Genomic DNA, 18,569 nt, shown 5'->3' on the forward strand with positions numbered 1-18,569 from the left:
GCTGAAAACCTATAGAGATTTAAACTCTGGTCTTATTTTCATTAACAACCACATTTGTAACTAGACACTGCAGTTAAGTGTCCAAAAGTGAATAGTTAATGAACTGAATATTTTACTCATTGCCCACAGTTGGTTGTTCTTTGGTTTGCTTAATGTAAAGACTTTTTCTCACTCTTTTTTGGTCACCTTGTGAGTTCCACGCACCCATTCAGTAACCCATGGAGACAGGGCGAAGGGGGCCACTGCAGGTACAACATGGAAAGTATGATGAAGAACTTTTCTCTGTCAGCGGACTCAGACACGGCTAAAAATGATTAAAACCTGGCTTATGGATGAAAAAATGGAATTAACTCTTGACTCTGAGTCCTGTTTGGATATAATTTTTGTTTTAGCTGACCTATTGTGTAGTTGTCTTTGTAAATGGTGTTTGTCCAAAGCCCAGATGATACAAATGCATTGCACTTGCTTTATTTAGAAGTTTCAACACCATGAAAGGTGTCTGACATAAGCAGAGACAGCGGGAAGGATGTGGCCTGAGAGGAAACTGTCATACTGTCCTTGGCCTGACTGAAAAATAATCATCCTATTGTCCTCAAAAACGAAAAAAGGTAGGAACTTCTTTGGATTGAAACGAGCCTCTTGTCCCCTAATTGTTAGCGTATCATTAGGCTGAAGCTGATATGTTTGTGCCTAAAAGTAATGCTTGATAAACTGCAAAGTGACGCATTATGAAACAATAAAAACCTGCGATTTACAGAGCCTGTGAACAAACACTGGATTTCCTTAGAACTCCTGTTGATAATGAGGAAATCCTGTTGATTGAGTTACTTTTAGCACCTTTTTCTTTGTGTCATGTTTGAGTTCATAGTGAAGCAGAGTCACCATCCAGATCCACTTCCCATCATTTAAAGGAGGTATTTGTGGTTTTAAAGTATTTCGTTTGTTTTCAATGAACCAAGGACACCTTTGCAAATGCGTTCAGAGACAACCTGCAATCTTAAAAATGTACTTGTTCAGTTCTTCCATCATTGCTTAGATTTTTTCCACTGTTTGCATAACATCTTTATCATGGCAAAATAAAAGACACTGAGTATGAGGTTATGAATTAATCTCCAATCACAAATCAAAGAGGGTAAATCCAATAACATTTTAAAAAAGTAATCCATCCATCTTCCTCCGCTTATCCGGGACCGGGTCGCGGGGGCAGCAGTCTCAGCAGAGATGCCCAGACTTCCCTCGCCCCAGCCCCTTCCTCCAGCTCCTCTGGGGGAACCCTGAGGCGTTACCAGGCCAGCCGAGAGACGTAGTCTCTCCAGCGTGTCCTGGGTCTTCCCCGGGGTAATTTAAGGTAATTTATAAATATCACATCTCTGGTAAACTTCAAGTATACTGCCTCTCTTTTAGTACAGACTAAGTATAATTGTAGTAAACTTAAATAAACTACTTTGTGCTAAGGGAAAGGACAAAAAGCATGGTAAAAAAGTAATATTTCAAAAATATGAACAATAAGAATTGTTAGTTGTTCTGTCTAGATATTTTCTTTTTTTAACTTGTCCTGTCCAACAGCTGGGCAGGCAGCTGAGAGCTGACGGCCTCTTGTGTTGCACATATTTTACTTTAACAACAGGGGTTGTTAATCTTCAGACAAACCAAAGGTATGTCTGAATAAACCCCTTTTGTAATTGAGGCCAAACTTTATTAATTTCAATCATGTTTGAAAATCTTTGGTGTTGGACCGGACGGAAAAGGAAATAAGGGAAGAAGAGAGAGGGATGTTAGAGAGGGGGGGGTAAGAGGGTGATAATAGGAAGGGAGGGGATAAGACCATGAAGTGGCACAAAGCAACAAGTTTACTGGTTGTTTATCATTAAGGGAAGGTTCAAATGTAGTACAAAAGGGCGGGGCCCGTCCACACACACACTCAAACGTTATCAACATACCTGCTAGCTGCAAAAATGTCCACCTGTCAACATGTACACAAAACAGATAGTGTTCACACACGCATACCTATGCCTTTAAACCAACTAGTGTGAAATATTTCAGTCATTCAATCATGCAAACTGTTAATGCAAAGGTGAGCTAACACCTGTGCTCAGGTGAGTGTTTATGTTTTTCTAAAATGGACGGTGGAATGTGAAAAGAAGTAAGTACAGTGCCCAGCCATCCCCACACCAAGACCCCGCCGCAGCATCAGCGGCAGCCGGAAACCCCAACGCCACACGGCAGCAGGCAGGGAACAATCGCCCCCCCGGGCGACCCAGTCCGCCACCCAGGCCAGGGCCAGCAGGACCGCCGCGAGGCCCCCAGAGCCAGAGAGCAGGGAGGCACGGGGGGAAAGGGAGCGCCGCCCCAGCCCAACGCAGGGCCCCACCCGAGAAGGGGTGCCCACAGCCCCAGACGAGCAGCCCATCACCCCCCAGGAGTACCGGGCATCCCCCCGCCCCAACCCCAGGTACGAACCAGAACCCACCCCCAAGGACACGGACACCCCCCGGCTCAGGTGTAATGTGAACCCCCCCCCGAGCGGAGAGAGTACCGCCGGGCCCAGGAGACCAGCACCCAGGGGACACGGCAGCCGTTGCCAAGGGACTCGTACCCCCCACCAGGGAAGGGGTAGGGGACTGATGGTCCTAAGTCCCCCCTTCCTTGCAAAATGTGTGTGCGTGTATGTGTGTTTGTGAGGGCGTGTGTGTGTGCACGTGTGTGTGTTTTATGTTGGAGTGTATATTTTGAGGGGGAAGGGGTGTGTGTACTAAAGGGGGTGCAGTTAAAATTGGCGGGTAGGGCACTGAGGGGACATCTCCTGATTACTCACAGTGATGTCCCCTCATCCTCCCCACCAAGGGGCCCTAAATGTCTAAGGTGCGGTTAAAATTGGCAGGTAGGGTGCTAGGAGGACATCCGCTGCTTGCTGGCAGTGATGTCCAAGCACCCCCTCTACCAAGGGCCCTACATGTCTAAGGTGCAAATAAAACCGAAAGAGGGGGGGCCACTCCATACGGCAACCATGGGAGGGGTACCACTGCCAAGTAGCCCCCCCCCCAGGCGCATCGCAGGCTAAACCCCCCACCCCTTCACCCTAATATGAGGTTATATGAGGAAGGGGGTAGGTTGGGGACAGCTGGTAGACTGTCCCCCCGGTGGTCAAACAGCTGTCCCCCCCCCCCCCCCCCCACCCCCAGCATAGGGGCCAGGCCACCCCAGCCCAGGGACCCCATCCCCCGAGGCGCCGACACCCCAGGCCCAGCACCACCCACCCCACACAGAGAGAGAGGAGCCAGAAAGCGCCGCCCCCCCCGGAGCAAGCCCAACCCCCCCCCCCCAGAAGAGCTCTGGTCAGGCCTCGACGGGACCGAGGCAGCCAACCGGCCGGGGCAACCACAGATTGCCTCAGCGGAGACCCCGACCCGTCAACCCCCCCAAGGTCCCGTACCGATAGTGGGTTCCCCCTCCCCCACAGAACGCCCCCCCACAGGACAGGGCCGACAAGCCCCCCACCCCACCCCAGACCAAAGCGGATGACCCCCAGAGCGACCGGGGGTCCCAAGAGGGTTGTCCTGTCCCGTCCCAGAGCCAGGGAAGGGCTCCGCCACCCCACCCCCCCACCACGCACCCCCACACCCAAGCCCAGAGGACCACGCAGCGCCCCAGCCCGCCCCACCCAGGCACCGGACCTGGCCCCCCGACCAACGGAGCCCCCACCACCCCCCCGCCGACCCCCACCCCGACCACGGCAGAAGGACAAGGAGCGGCGATGACCAGGCCCCCCACCCCCTAAGTCACAGAGTTAGCTATGGAAGACCATAGAGACCGAATTTTTCCAAAGTTACTTGAACTTTGGGCTGACATTTTTCCAAGCTGATATGATCAAGCAGCAGATTTCTGTGTTGACTTATATTTATATTTTTCTTGTTTTTCCAATTTATTAAAATAGTTTTTTTTAGCAATGAATCTTCTATCAATAATTATGTGCTCTAGTTGTTTTACGCCCCCTGCTTGCCAAGATGGGAACTGTATCATTTTTTTGTTTATAAGGATGTCTGGGTTGTTCCAGATGGGTGTCATTTTGCACGGTTGAATTGATGATTTTGATATTTTGAGAAATTCCCACCAGGCTGTTAATGTCGTATTTATATTAATACTTTGAAAACAATCCTGTTTTTTAACTGTTTGGCTAATAAACGGTAGATCTGACAGGTTGATCTTTCCACATAACGCCTGTTCCAAGTCTAACCATGAGTTGGTTTCTGGATTATTTTTTTAACCATATTAAGATGTATTGCAATCTATTTGCAAGAAAGTACTTGTGGAAGTTAGGTAGTTCTAATCCTCCACATCTTTTTGCAGATTTTAAAGTTTTTAGACTAATTCTTGCAGGTTTATTGTTCCATAAAAAGCTTGATATGGATGAGTCTAATGTTTTGAACCATTTTAGTGGCGGTTGTGTGGGAATCATTGAGAAGAGATAATTAACTTTAGGTAAGAATTTCATTTTAACCGTGGCTACCTTGCCCATAAGGGACAGAGGCAGGTTGGTCCAGCGTGTTAGATCGTCCTGTATGTTTTTCAGTAATGGGGTGTAGTTTAGCTGCACCAGTTCTGATAGTTTGGGGGAAAAGTAGATACCGAGATATTTGATATTTCCTGATTTGACTGGTATTGTGAGTCTTTGTTCCGCATTCCTGTTGAGTGGTAATAAAACAGACTTATTCCAATTAATGGAATAGTCTGATATGGAGGAGAATTCATTAATGATTGTTGCTGTTTCATTTACAGAATGTAAATTACTTAAAAACAGTAATATGTCATCCGCATAGAGACTAATTTTATGATGGCTGTGTTTGGTTTTAATTCCTTTAATGCTCTCATTCTGTCTTATTGCTGCAGCTAAAGGCTCAATAAATATAGCAAAAAGAGAAGGAGAGAGTGGCTAACCCTGTCTGGTTCCTCTTCCAAGAAAAAATCTGTTGGAAGTCTGTTTATTGGTTCTAACTGATGCATTGGGGTTGTGATTTAATATTTTGATCCAATTGATGAATGATTCTCCAAAGCCAAACTTATGGAGGGTAGCAATAAGGAACTTCCAGTTAACTCTGTCAAAAGCTTTTTCAGCATCCAGCGATAATATAGTAATTTCCTGGTTTTTAATGGTGGCAAAGTCTATTATATTCACAAGTCTTCCCCGACAAGTCTTCGGAGATTGTCATCCGAGTGTCTGCCTTTGATGAATCCAGTTTGGTCAAAGTGAATTATGTGAGGAGTGATTTTTTCTATTCTCTGTGCTATTGCTTTCCAGATAATTTTTACATCTGCATTGATTAGAGAAATGGGGCGATAGCTTGAAGGACTAGTGGGATCTTTGTCTGGTTTTAGAAGAAGGATTATGTTGACTGAGTTCATGTTAGGTGGTAGTGATTGACTTTCATTGATAGATATGACCGTTTTATAAAATGTTGGTGCCAGCTGTTCCCAGAATTCTTTATAAAACTCAGCAGGAAAGCCGTCAGGCCCTGGTGCTTTACCATGAGGCATTAGTAACAGAGTTTCATGAAGTTCAGACAGCGAGAGCGGAGAGTCTAAGTTTGTGATTTGATCCTCATTTAGCCTGGGTAGGTTTACATGATTAAGAAATGGGTCAATACTTCACTCTGACGGATTGATCTGTGATGTGTACAAGTTTTTATAAAAGTTTTCAAATGCGTTATTAATTTTGACCAGGTCGTGAGTGACATTTCCTGTTTGGTCCATAGTAGAAGTGATTGTTGATTTTTCTCTATTAATTTCAAGCTGAAAACGGTTACATTGGTGCCGTGACCCGTTCTTCGGATTCGTCAGGCGGGCGTGAAGGTTTTTCCTCGCCCAACACGCCTGATCTGGGGGATCGCTGCGCAGCACACTGCGGAGGAATCGAAGCGGAGTTCGTCATCTAACCTGGGCCGCGAGCACGTCAGCAGTGATTGACAAGAGTATCCGGTGGAGCTGATTTCCACCTGCGTGGACGGTTGACGTCAGTAAATTAGGTGTGTGAGAAAGGTTTCATGCAACAGGTGATGTGACATTTTGGGTTTCAATTCCTTGAGTATTTTTTTGAAGAAAAAAATAAAAAAAAATAGGGGATTTAGAGAGTGTTAGATGATAATGTTATTTTAGTTTTGCCACAAGCTGCATTGTTTTTTTTCCCAATCTTTCTTCAAACTATGGATAAGGAAAGATCTATTGGATCTTTTGCTCTCTCTCCTGCACATGGTAGAGGCAGAGGTACAGCCATGTTTCCTCCAAATGCATCGACACCTAAACCACAGTTTGAAAAATTGTCCCGAGTCGCTGATGTTTCTTCACAATGTGATGCGACTGCAAACTCGAAGGATGGTGTCACTGATAAACTATTAGCCGAGATAGCCTCTCAGGTGGGCATTTCTATTGGTGAGAGCATTGCATCATGTATCGAGCGACGATTTGGTGGTGCTGTTACAGGTGTGTCTGGGTCAGCCATCAATGACTCCTCTATGTTAAATGTCATTTTACGACAGGATGTCAAGGAACCAGTGAGTTTTAGAGGAGATGGTACCGACACATGTTCTGTTACCGAGTGGGAAGTTTTGATGCTGTCCTATGTGAAAAAAAGGGGCATCCCTGTGCCTGAACAAGCTGAAGAAGTTTTATCAAAATTAGCTGGGAGGGCGCGTGAGGTCGTTAAAGTGGGCATACGTAGCAAGCCAGTGTTAACGTTGACTGAAGGCCCAGAGCCGATTTTTGAGTTATTGAAACAGCATTTCAGTGACACAGGGAACTCTAATCTGCCCTTAGCTGATTTTTATGCGACGAGACCCCACTCTGGTGAACACCCATTTGACTATTGGCTGAGACTAAACAGGGCTTTGGAGTTGACTGAAGACACCTTAAAAAGACAGAATGTGACTTTTGACTGTTTGTCACGTGACTTGGTCACAATGTTTATTCAGAACTGTCCAGACCCTGAACTGTCATTGATATTGAGGTGTAAGCCCATGACTCATTGGACCGTTGCAGACATTCATGAAAGGTTGGTTGAACATTGTAAGGTCCACAAACGCAAGTCCATGCAACATGGTGACAGTGTTTGGTTGTTGCGACAGCAGGGTGTATCTCCTACGCAGCAAAGTGTACCCCCTGTCTTTGCGGGAGCTGCAGCTGCGGCGCCTCCTGTCGAACAGCCAATTGAGAGCTCTCAGGATCGCCTGGACAAGGTCATTTCCATGCTTGAACGTGTTCTTGCGCAACAACAGCCTAGGTCGCATAGTACCAGCGCTGTGCCCACACGGAAACCTGGAGCTAAAGCCACCGTGCCCTGTGCTGTCTGTGGAGATTCGAGGCACAATACTGTCTACCACTGCAGGTCTAACCGTCTGTGCTTTCGTTGTTTTGCACCCGATCACACGAAGGCAGAGTCTTCCAGTCCAGTGAAACAAAATGTACGGCAGCAGGAAAACTAGGTGGCCTGCATGTGGTAGGGGCAAGTGTTGGGCCTGAATGTGTTCCCCCTGAAGATGACAGAGTTGATATGGATCAAGTGTATCAAAGTGTGTGCCAGGAGAGTAAAATGGGACGGATACCGGTGATTCAGAATGTTCGAAGACTCAAACAGAATGATGACTTATTCTATGAAAAGGTGATGCTGGGTGGTACAGTGACTGTTTCGGCATTACTGGACAGTGGTTCGATGGCTTTTACTCTAAGCTCTAGAGTAATTCCTCAGCTGTTACAACATGCTGTGTTGAAGGACCCCAACCTCCAACCTACGGACGCTGTGCTAATTGGGTGCGGGGGCTCGAAGACCTTACCAGTGGGCATGTGTGACATTGCGATTGAACTCTATGGATGCAGTGTGTTAGTCCCTACTTTGGTGGTGGATGACCAGAGCGAGGTCTTGATTGTTGGCAGTAACCTGTTAAGATACGTGATTAGTGGCCTGGAGAAGGAACGTCTTGACAGTGACACTACAGCGCGTGACTGCGAGAGTGATTCAGGACAGCAACTGCTGAGTTTAATAGCTGGAGTGGAGACAAAGGTCCCAGATGCGGTGGGAACTGTCAAACTCAGGAAAGCTGTCACTCTGGAGCCTGTGACCGAACATCTGGTGTGGGCCAAGCTGCAGTTGGTGGACAAACAGGTTGCAGGCAGTGTAGTGGTAGTTGAGCCTACGCGTGCTAGAACCAGACCAAGATCAGTTATAGTCGGAAGATCAGTTGCTATTCTGAGGGAGGATGGATGGCTGCCTCTCAAAGTGATCAATCCATCTCACAAACCTGTAACCATTAAACGAAACGCTAAGTTGGCTGATGTGTCTCTCTGTGAGACGGTTGAGGAGTTTGATGCTGATCGGTCTGCAGTTAGTCAGCAAGTGCAGTTCCATGGCGACCGTGTGACCGTGTCCAGCCTTGTGTTCGACACGTCCACCTTGCCAGACCGTCCTCAAGTCGGACCACTCACTGTAGCCAGTTCACCTCAGTCAAAGTTGGGTGAACTGGGTTTATCAGTCATTGATGTTGAGTCGTGTGAAGTTTCTCCGGCGTACAAAGCTAAATTGACAGATCTCATTGTGAAATACCAGTCTATCTTTTCTAGGGAGAAGTTAGATTGTGGTAAGGCCACTGGTTGCCTACACCGTATCAGAGTAACAGATGACAAACCTTTCAGATTTCCATGTAGGCGCATACCACCGACCCAGTATGAGAAACTCAGAGAAGCTCTGAATGAAATGGAAGAGCGTGACATAAGGAAGTCCAGCAGTGAGTATGCGTCACCCCTTGTGGTGGTCTTAAAGAAAAATGGGGATTTAAGAATTTGTAATGACTTCCGCTGGCTTAATGCTCGCACAGTCAAGGATGCACGTCTGCTTCCCCATCCGGCGGATGCATTGTCTGCTTTAGGTGGTAATGCCTTCTTCTCAACGATGGATTTGACCTCTGGCTATTACAATGTAGAAGTTCATGAGGACGACAAGAAATTTACAGCCTTCCCTTCGCCATTTGGTTTGTATGAGTACAACAGGATGCCCCAGGGCCTTTGTAACAGTCCGGCGACGTTCATGAGGATGATGTTGGGCATTTTTGGCGATCAGAACTTTCTCAGTCTGTTGTGTTATTTGGATGACGTTTTGGTGTTTGCTCCCACTGAGAGTCTGGCCCTTGACCGTTTGGAAATGGTCTTTCAGAGACTCCAGTCACACAACCTCAACCTCGCGCCAAAGAAATGTAATTTCTTGAGACGTTTGTCACGAACTGGGGGTGGAGGACCCAAATGCAGGAGACCAAGCTTGATGACAGGAACTAAAACATTTAATTAGCAAACTGAAACATGACAAAACTATGAGGGGAAAAAACCTGTGACAAAACAGAGCAGTTGACCTGACAAGGAAGAACAGAAACCAAGACACTTAAATAGGCTGAGGGCAATTAACTGAACTGAAGACAGCTGTGGATCATGAACCTGAAGGTGTGACTGACAAGGAAACCAAAAACATGACAAAGAAAACCAAACCACTGAATCCTTACAGTACCCCTCCCGAAAAGGGCAGATTCCAGATGCCCAAAAACCCCTAGGAGGAGGGGACCTGGAGGAACAGAAAATGAAAAAACAAGTCCAGAACAGTTTGGGTTCCTGCAGCCAGACGGAAGTGAGGGGCATCAGAACCCCTTCTGTGAACAGGCATGAAGTGTAGAAAGTCCCAATTACTCTCCCCAGGGACAGGAACCATGAAGGGGAGCAGCACTGGTGACCCTCTTGTGGACCAGGTGACACAGCCAAGGGGGAATGGTGACCATCCTCCGGGACAGGGGACATGAAGTGTGGGCCCGGTGACCCTCCTCAGGAACAGACATGAAGAGGAGCGGCCCCGGTGACCCTCCACAGGAAACTTGATGCTTGAAGGATGGTCCCGGCAATCCCCCTCAGGAACAGATAGGCTTGATGTGGAAGGGCATGGCATGAACAATGCTGCAGGAACTCATCTGGCAAGGCATGGAATGGGCATGATGGAAAACTCCCCTGCTGGGACCAAGCTGGTCAGGTCATTCTGTCACGAACTCGGGGTGGAGGACCCAAATGCAGGAGACCAAGCTTGATGACAGGAACTAAAACATTTAATTAGCAAACTGAAACATGACAAAACTATGAGGGGAAAAAACCTGTGACAAAACAGAGCAGTTGACCTGACAAGGAAGAACAGAAACCAAGACACTTAAATAGGCTGAGGGCAATTAACTGAACTGAAGACAGCTGTGGATCATGAACCTGAAGGTGTGACTGACAAGGAAACCAAAAACATGACAAAGAAAACCAAACCACTGAATCCTTACAACGTTCAGTTAAGTTCCTGGGACATTTCATCAGTGCCGATGGCATCCAGTCTGACCGAGATAAAGTGGCGGAAATCACATCCATAACGGAATCTGACCTTATGGAGAACGGCACGAATATTCCTTCACGCCGCAAGGTCCGTTCTTTCCTGGGTATGGTGGTGTACTACCAACAGTTTATTGAGGGCTGTTTCGCCATAGCTAAGCCGCTGTTCAGACTGACATCTGGTTCTGGACGTCCACGCGGAGTTGGCAGAAAGCGCCATGTTCAAACGAAGCTTGGTGCTGATGATTGGACTGATGAGTGTAGGTCAGCTTTTAGCAAACTCAAACAGGCATTGTTGGACCAGGTCATGCTTGCTCATCCTGATGAACCATTTTTGCTCTCTGTTGATGCCTCTGCTGACGGTTTAGGCGCTGTCTTGTCACAAGTTCCTGTTGGTGGTAAAATAGCGAGACCTATAGCGTTTGCCAGCAAGTCCCTCAGTTTTGCTCAGTCAAAATATCCTGCGCACAGATTAGAGTTTTTCGCACTCAAATGGGCAGTGTGTGATAAATTTCACTATTGGTTAAAGGGTCATCCGTTCACTGTGTGGACGGATAATAACCCCTTAACCTATATTTTGTCCAAAGCTCGTCTGGATGCGTGTGAGCAGAGGTGGATAGCTAAACTTGCTCCGTTTCAGTTTGACATCAAGTACATTCCGGGACCTCGTAATGTCGTTGCTGATGCTCTGAGCAGGGAGCCATTTGTGCAGTCCAGCGCATCTCATCTCTTAACCAGAATGCCATATGCTGAGTTGCTTGCTGGGGCTGCTGCAGTGGGGGCCACTGGCATCCAGGATGCTTTTCGATGGTCTGCTAACCCATGTGATGTGACTTCAGTGTGTGGTCAACCTGTCGCTATGCAGTGCGCAACAGTTGTTCAGTCTGGTTCTGTTTCGTCCGATGAAGTTGCTGCTGTGTTCGACCGCGTCGGAAATTTTAACTCGGAGTTGGTCCAGCATGCTATGCTTTTGCCTCAGTTTCCCCAGACAGTCCTGATGCCCCACATGTTGGCTCAGCAGTTTTCTCTCTCGATGAGTTGGCAGAAAAACAAAGGACAGACCTGGAGTTGAGCAGAGTGATTTTCTTTTTAGAAAGAGGAAGAAGACCATCAAGGAGGGAGCGAGCCATGGAATCTGCTGGGGTCGTAAACTTTTTGAGGAGCTGGGGGAAACTCACTATGAGAGATGGGGTTCTGTATCGTGTGGCTGTGCATCCTGTGACTAAAAAGAAATCCTACCAGTTTGTTGTTCCTGTTTCCTTGCGCCGCAAAGTTTTGTGTGGTGTTCACGATGAAGCGGGTCATCAGGGACAGCATAGGACTCTTTACCTGGCGAGACAGAGGTTTCATTGGCTTGGGCTTTCTAGCGATGTGGCGGAGTATGTTAAACACTGTAGACGGTGTGTGGTTTCTAAAGCACCTGAGCCTGAAGCTAGGGCGCCTCTGGAGAGCATTCATACCTCTGAACCTCTTGAACTGGTTTGTGTTGACTTTTGGTCGGCTGAAGACTCCAGCAACAGGTCCTTGGATGTGCTCGTCGTCACTGACCATTTCACCAAAATGGCGCACGCGTTCTTGTGTCCTAATCAGTCGGCCAAAGCAGTTGCTCACCAACTTTGGCACAACTACTTTTGTGTCTATGGATTTCCTAGACGGTTACATTCTGACCAGGGTGCCACTTTTGAGAGTGCGCTCATCGCGGAGTTGTTGAGTGTTGCCAGGGTACAAAAATCGCATACTACCCCCTACCATCCAATGGGTAACGGTTCGTGCGAAAGAATGAACCGTACTCTAGGCAACATGATTCGAGCACTGCCCCCCAGAGCGAAACATCGTTGGCCTAATGCCTTGAAATCCTTAACATTTGCTTATAACTGCACTGTGCACGAAACAACAGGCTACGCCCCGTTTCTGCTAATGTTTGGGCGAGTGCCACGTTTGCCGGTGGATGTTATGTTTGGCTCTGTTCTTCATGATCAGGAGGTTGTGGACTATGACCGTTACGTTGAATCCCTGCGCAAGACCATGAAAGAGGCTATGGCCGTGGCGCAGTCAATGGCAGTGAAACAACTTCAGCGCCATTCACAACTGTACGACAGGAAAGTGCGTGGTGCACCAGTAGATGTGGGTGATCATGTGTTGTTAGCCAACAAGGGTGAACGTGGGAAGAGAAAACTCGCTGATCGGTGGGAAAATACAGTCTATGTCGTGCTTGAGAAAAATGATCAGAGCCACACTTTCAAGATTCAGAACCCCACGAGTGGGCGTTCGAAAGTTGTTCATCGTAATCTGCTCATGCCTGTTAATTTTCTGCCTCTTCATGACTCTGACATCACTGCCCAGGAACCAAGTATTTCCTCGGTTTCAAGCTCTGTGGATGCTAGGGATGACAGGTTTGCAAGTGATGTTTCCTCTGCATCAGTTGAGTTCAGAACGAGAGTTTGGGTGTCTGAGCTGCCGTCAGCATCTGGCAGTGTTTTGACGATTGAGGAAAACGGTCCGCAGGGTGTTGCAGTGGGTGATGACGCATCAGACGCGAATGCTGGAGTGTGCGACCCTATTCCTGCAATATGCCCAGACTTGGAGACTGTTGCCCCTGACTCTGTTTTGACTACTGACTGTACTGTGCTCACAGTTGACAGAGTCCCTCCCCGCAGATCTAGAGCTGGACGTTTTCTGAGACCAGTGACTCGACTTATTGAAATGATGCACCAGAGATCTCCGTCGGCCTTTTGAATGTAGGAGTGTGATTGAGGTTTCTTTTTATGCTAACAGTGTTTGCAACATTTTTGTAATGTTGTCTTTTTGTGTTTTCAGTTTTTTTCTTCTTTCCTGGAGTCATGTATTACAGTTGCATTTGTTTGTGATATGTAAGTGGGCATATTCTTTTCCCTATGTGTGTGGATGGGTTTTGGCCATTCCTTTCTTCACGCTGATCCTTTGGGATGTTTTTCTAAACTGGGATTTGTAACTGTAATTGTATCGTACCTACTCCTCAGAGTGTTGGGACCGGTGTTTTTGGGTTCCTTTATACATGCTTTATTTTGTGTAATTCTAGGGGGGTAAATGTAACAGGTTTACAGAAGTATTATATAATTACACAAAATTGTATTATTTTATTTAATTTATTTTACATCTGGCAATTAATTAGCATGCCATCAGGGTCCTTTAGACTTGGGTATAAATTCATGCTCCCCCTCCCTCTCTTCCCTTTTGCAATTCTAATCGGGAAGAGTTTTGGGGCATTATCTGACTGCAGCACGTGTTGATGCCATATTTTGTTACATGCAGAAAATAAAGAAAACTGCTCCAAGAAAGTTCCTCCGGTGTCTCGTGGCTTCATGGTGCACAAAAATCACACAACGCAGAGCAGAGATCAGAAAACGGTTACACTGATTAGCCAGAAATTTGCCAGATTTATTAGAGTTTTCAAATCTTTCAAGTCGTAGCCTTTGTATTTGGAATTGTGTTCGTTTATTAATGATTATGATTAAATGATTAAATTTTTCAGGTCGCCCAGAATGTGTTCCTGTGCAGAAGCAGCATAAGCAGTCTCCAGGGTTTTGATTTTATTTTCTAATTCTAATAAATCTGGTTCCTCTTTACGTTTTTTATGCGTTGAATAAGAGATGATTTTCCCTCTCATCACTGCCTTTGCTGTTTCCCAAAGAAGGCATGGTGAGATGTCTGGGGTATTGTTGTTCTGTCTAGATTTTAATATTATATTTTGTGCTTAGATTAAGGAATTAACATTTGATGCTTCATGCTGTCTGTTGTATATTTTCCTTTTGTCTATTTTTTTGAGAGTCTAAAAACGTGTACTAATAACTTTATAACGTAAACAGGCAGAAATAATATTTTTATTCTTTCTGTTCTTATTTTCTTGTCACAAAAAATCATTTTGTTTTTGTGATTGTTTTGTGGGAATGAATTAATTAAAAATAAAAACAATTTTGTGCTGAAATGTGATAATGTGTTAACAAACAGTTTTCCTGTTATCCCAGAATTGTCTCATAATAATATACAGGTACATCAAATGTTCAAAATCAGAAGACGTAAATCTCAAGATTTGCCGTTTCAGGTCAGTTCACGTCTATATCACCAGCACTTTCTGTGAATAAATGAACAAAAGAAAATTGGAAAAGGTTTGAAGGCAGCAGACAAAGATGACATCACAAAGCTTTGCCTTTTTTCTTGAAGACAAAACACTAAAACTGTAGGAAGGCCAAAAACTAGACAAATAGTCTGTCAGGAGAGGAGCAAAGAAAATTCAGGCAAGTTAATATCGGATGGGTAGCAACCCAAAATGTTAACCAGTTGAATTCCCTAATTTTAGGTAAAGAGCACATAAACTTTTGTAAACTCTTTTGCTCTTCTTAATTTTTGCGACTGCCCCGAACCGCAAAGTTCATTTTTGTACTGAGCCGTTTTTGGATCAGATTTCATGTAAGTGGGAGTATTTTAGTATAGTCCTAATAAGGATTCTGTGTACAAAAGGTTGCACTAATCCATGTCAAATTTGTCTGTGCAACTTTGTGAACCAGGTAAAGTAGACCAGGAACATTTGTTTTCCATTGAAACCATAGTGTGTGAAACACAAGGCTTTCTACACACCTGAAATCCGCATGGGGATCTTTTTACGGGATTCTGGGGCACTTTGTTGTATAATCTAGAGAAGATGTGTCCGAAATTGTATTCATCCATCCATCCATCCATCCATCCATCCATCCATCCATCCATCCATCCATCCATCCATCCATCCATCCCTTTAGGGGTCACGGGGTTGCAGGAGCCATCCCAGGTGGCGTACACCCTGAACAGGTCACCAGTCTGTCACAGGGTCACACACTCACTTACACACTGACATGCTCACCTAGGGGGAATTTTAGAATCACCAATAAACTCCTAAAGCCTGTTTGTGGACTGTGTGAAGAAGCTGGAGTTCCTGGAGAACATGCAAACTCCACACAGAAAAGACTGCTGGGATTTGAACGGGGGCCTTTACGCGGTGAGACGAAAACGCTAACCACTATACCACCATGCAGCCACAGATATTTCAATGTACCGGTACAATATTTTGTAGCACAGCCCTGCACCTGCTGGTAAAAGAGGAGCATGCTCCAGAAAGCACTGGTTGAGCACGAACGGAACCCCCTCAGATTGTTTTAGAGATCGTTCTAAAAGCATCTTTGAAGGGAAAGATGTTTGTCTAATGTTTTCATTCCCTGATACAGTACACGCTGTGTTTTTCCCATGTTTGCTCAGTCAGAGCAGTTTCAGGTCACATGATGTTCATGGAATGGAAACAGACTGTAGCTGAGATGTTTTTCTTATCAACATGAATGCTTGCCTTGCTACAGCAGGCTGATGGTTGGCTGCCTTGTTCTAAAGGTAAGCAGAGCTGTTATCTAAGCTGTTTACAGCATGGAAGCACACGAGGAAAACATTATCCTTTGATGGATTCTCTAATGGCTTCTGAGGCTTGTGTTCCTACTTACGCAATTTTTGCATTTAAGTTCAAGTTGTCTTAAATTCCTGGGTAATCATCAGTGGCTTCACTTTTGTAAAAATGTAACATCAAAGTAAACTTTCTTAGGCCTTATGAGGCTCCTTCACAAACAAAAACACACATTTTGATTAAAGAACTGCAACAGCAAAAAGTACTACACTTAGAGTTTATTTTAGTAAATATACTTGAGTATAAGTATAGCAAGTCTACTATAGATCATGTACACGTAGTGTAGGATGTATACTAATTGGAAACTTCTCCAAACCTAATTAGAAAATTTTACCTTTACAATCTATAAATATTACATCTATAGTAAACTTCAAGTATACTGCCTCTCTTTTAGTATAGACTAAGTATAATTGTAGTAAACTTCAATAAACTACTTTGTTCTAAGGGGGAGGACAAAAAGCATTTCCCAGACGATGACACTCTGAACAGCCCTTAGCGAAAAGTAGTACACTCATTGTTTATTATTTATGAAGTTTATAAGTTTAGCAAGTTTACTATAATCCATGTACGTGTAGTGTAGGAAGTGTACACTCTAAATACTTCTTTAGACTGAATTAAAACATTATAAGTTTAGATAAAATGTAAAATTCAGTTGTACTGCCTCACTTAAATAAACTTCTTTTGGCCAAGGAAGGAGCGTTCCTTTAGAACTGAATTTAACTTTTTTCAGTCTACTTTATTGTTTAAAATCATCATCAACAACAACATAAAGTCCATTCACACTAAAATTTTAGGTCAAAGAAAGAGTTACTTTCTGGTTGTTTTGACTCGATGCAGTATAGCTTTTGAGGAAAGATGTTTTGAAGATTACAGATGTATTTCATGGAATTCTAGAAACAGAAATTCACAAGTTTCATTTTGGAAGACACAGATGTCTCTGCTATGTTAGCTGTGCACTCTGACAATACTTTGCTTGAAACTGCCAGGCTTAGATAAACAGAGGTGGGGTAACTGAAGAGCATTAAAAGTCAAATGTCTCCCCAGTGTGCCCATCTTTGGTTTGTTCTTTCTCAGAGGGTAAGAGCTTCCTAAGAGCTTCAAGTTCCTTGAGTGAAATGTTGCACAGCCGATCTGGTTCTTAAAAAAATGTGTTGGCTGGACGTTAGATGTGTGACGGTCCATTGTAAAAACCAATGTAGCAATGCAGAAATTCATATAAGTGCAGGGTCATGTGAAGTTCTGGGTGAGTTGTTGTGTGTGGAGAAAGGAAGGACTACGTGGAGGTGAGCTGAAACAAACTCCTGCTGAGAATTTTACAGCCAAATGAGACATGGAATGCTGCAAGGTGCCAACAAATGGAAGGGAAACCGTAAAATTCAAAGTCTATATGAAGGACGGCAATGCAAAGAAGTTAGTACTTTCAAAAAACACGGTTAAGGGTTTTAATCCAGGAGAGGATAAATAAACTACAGTAAATTAAAAATCCTGAAAACCAAAACCTTACCAGCTGTAAATTTAACCCTGAATGTGCAAAAAAAAAAGACAACAAGGCGGAAAATCTGACAAAGACTTAAGCCAAGGAGTTTCGAGAAGAACAAAGGATAATCAGGGAAACAAAAGGGATCAGAGTGAATTTGTGCATAAATATTCTATTATTTGAACATGGTTACAAAATAAAACCAAAAGGAGAACAACTAAGAAAACCAAGCCAGTGTCTCTGATGCTCAAAAGCTCCCCTATGAGTTTTGTTTTTTTATTTTTAATTCATCTGAACCTGCTGAATCCCTTTGGGGTCATGGGTTGCTGTCGGATGAAGATGGGATACACCTGAACAGGTCGCCAGTCTGTTGCAGGGCCACACAATCACACCTACAATTTAGACTCACCAATTATCATATGAAGCATGTTTTTGGACTGTGGAAGAAAACTGAAGTGCCCAGAGAGAAGCCACACATGCACAAGAAGAACATACTAACTCCACACAGAAAACCCCCTGCTGCACCTTCTCGCTGTGAGGTGAGAACGCTAACCACTACGCCACCATGCTGCCCTTTTTAAGCTCTCGAAAAGTCAAAATAAAGCGTAAAGCATCGGATTTTAGCAGCTCTTAGGTATAAAAAAGAAAAACTCAAATAATCTAAGATATATAAATAATCATTTTCTTTTACTGTCTGTAGTGGTTTCTCAGCAAAGCTCAGGTCCTCTAGGAGCGTGACGATCCTGAACAGTAGTTTGTTGTTCAGCCCGGTGGCTATTTTCTGTCTCCCTATTCCATCTTTTTCCATTGAGTCCCTCTCTGTGACCTCCTTTAGCCATTGTTTACTTTGGACTGATCTCTGGTAGGGAATTTTAGAAACTGTCATGTGTAGAACTGACAAGGTCCAAATTTTGAGCCATGTTATTTATGAGCTACTTTGGATCTGGCTATGTTCTTTATCTTTGGACACTTTTTTCCCATGCATTCAGTTGACTTGGGCTTCACTGCAGTTTTATTGCCCATTGTCCAGTTGAATTATCTTTTTGGCTTAAAACACTTCCTCTAGTAGAGTCAAAAGCCCTAGCAGTAGATAAATGTAAGTTATACAATCTGCACAAATACTCTGGTGGTAAAAGAAAATTGGCCAATTTTTTTTTTAATCTGCTTAGGACAGACAGGACAGATTCTTACAAAGATCATTCAAACCCAACTGTAATGTTAACAAAAGGGCAATGCTTGTACTTCATTTAA

The sequence above is a fragment of the Oryzias latipes genome, chromosome 15 (assembly GCF_053564925.1).
Source record: "Oryzias latipes strain Hd-rR chromosome 15, Olatipes_Hd-rR_3.1".
In the NCBI taxonomy this organism is placed as follows: Eukaryota; Metazoa; Chordata; class Actinopteri; order Beloniformes; family Adrianichthyidae; genus Oryzias; species Oryzias latipes.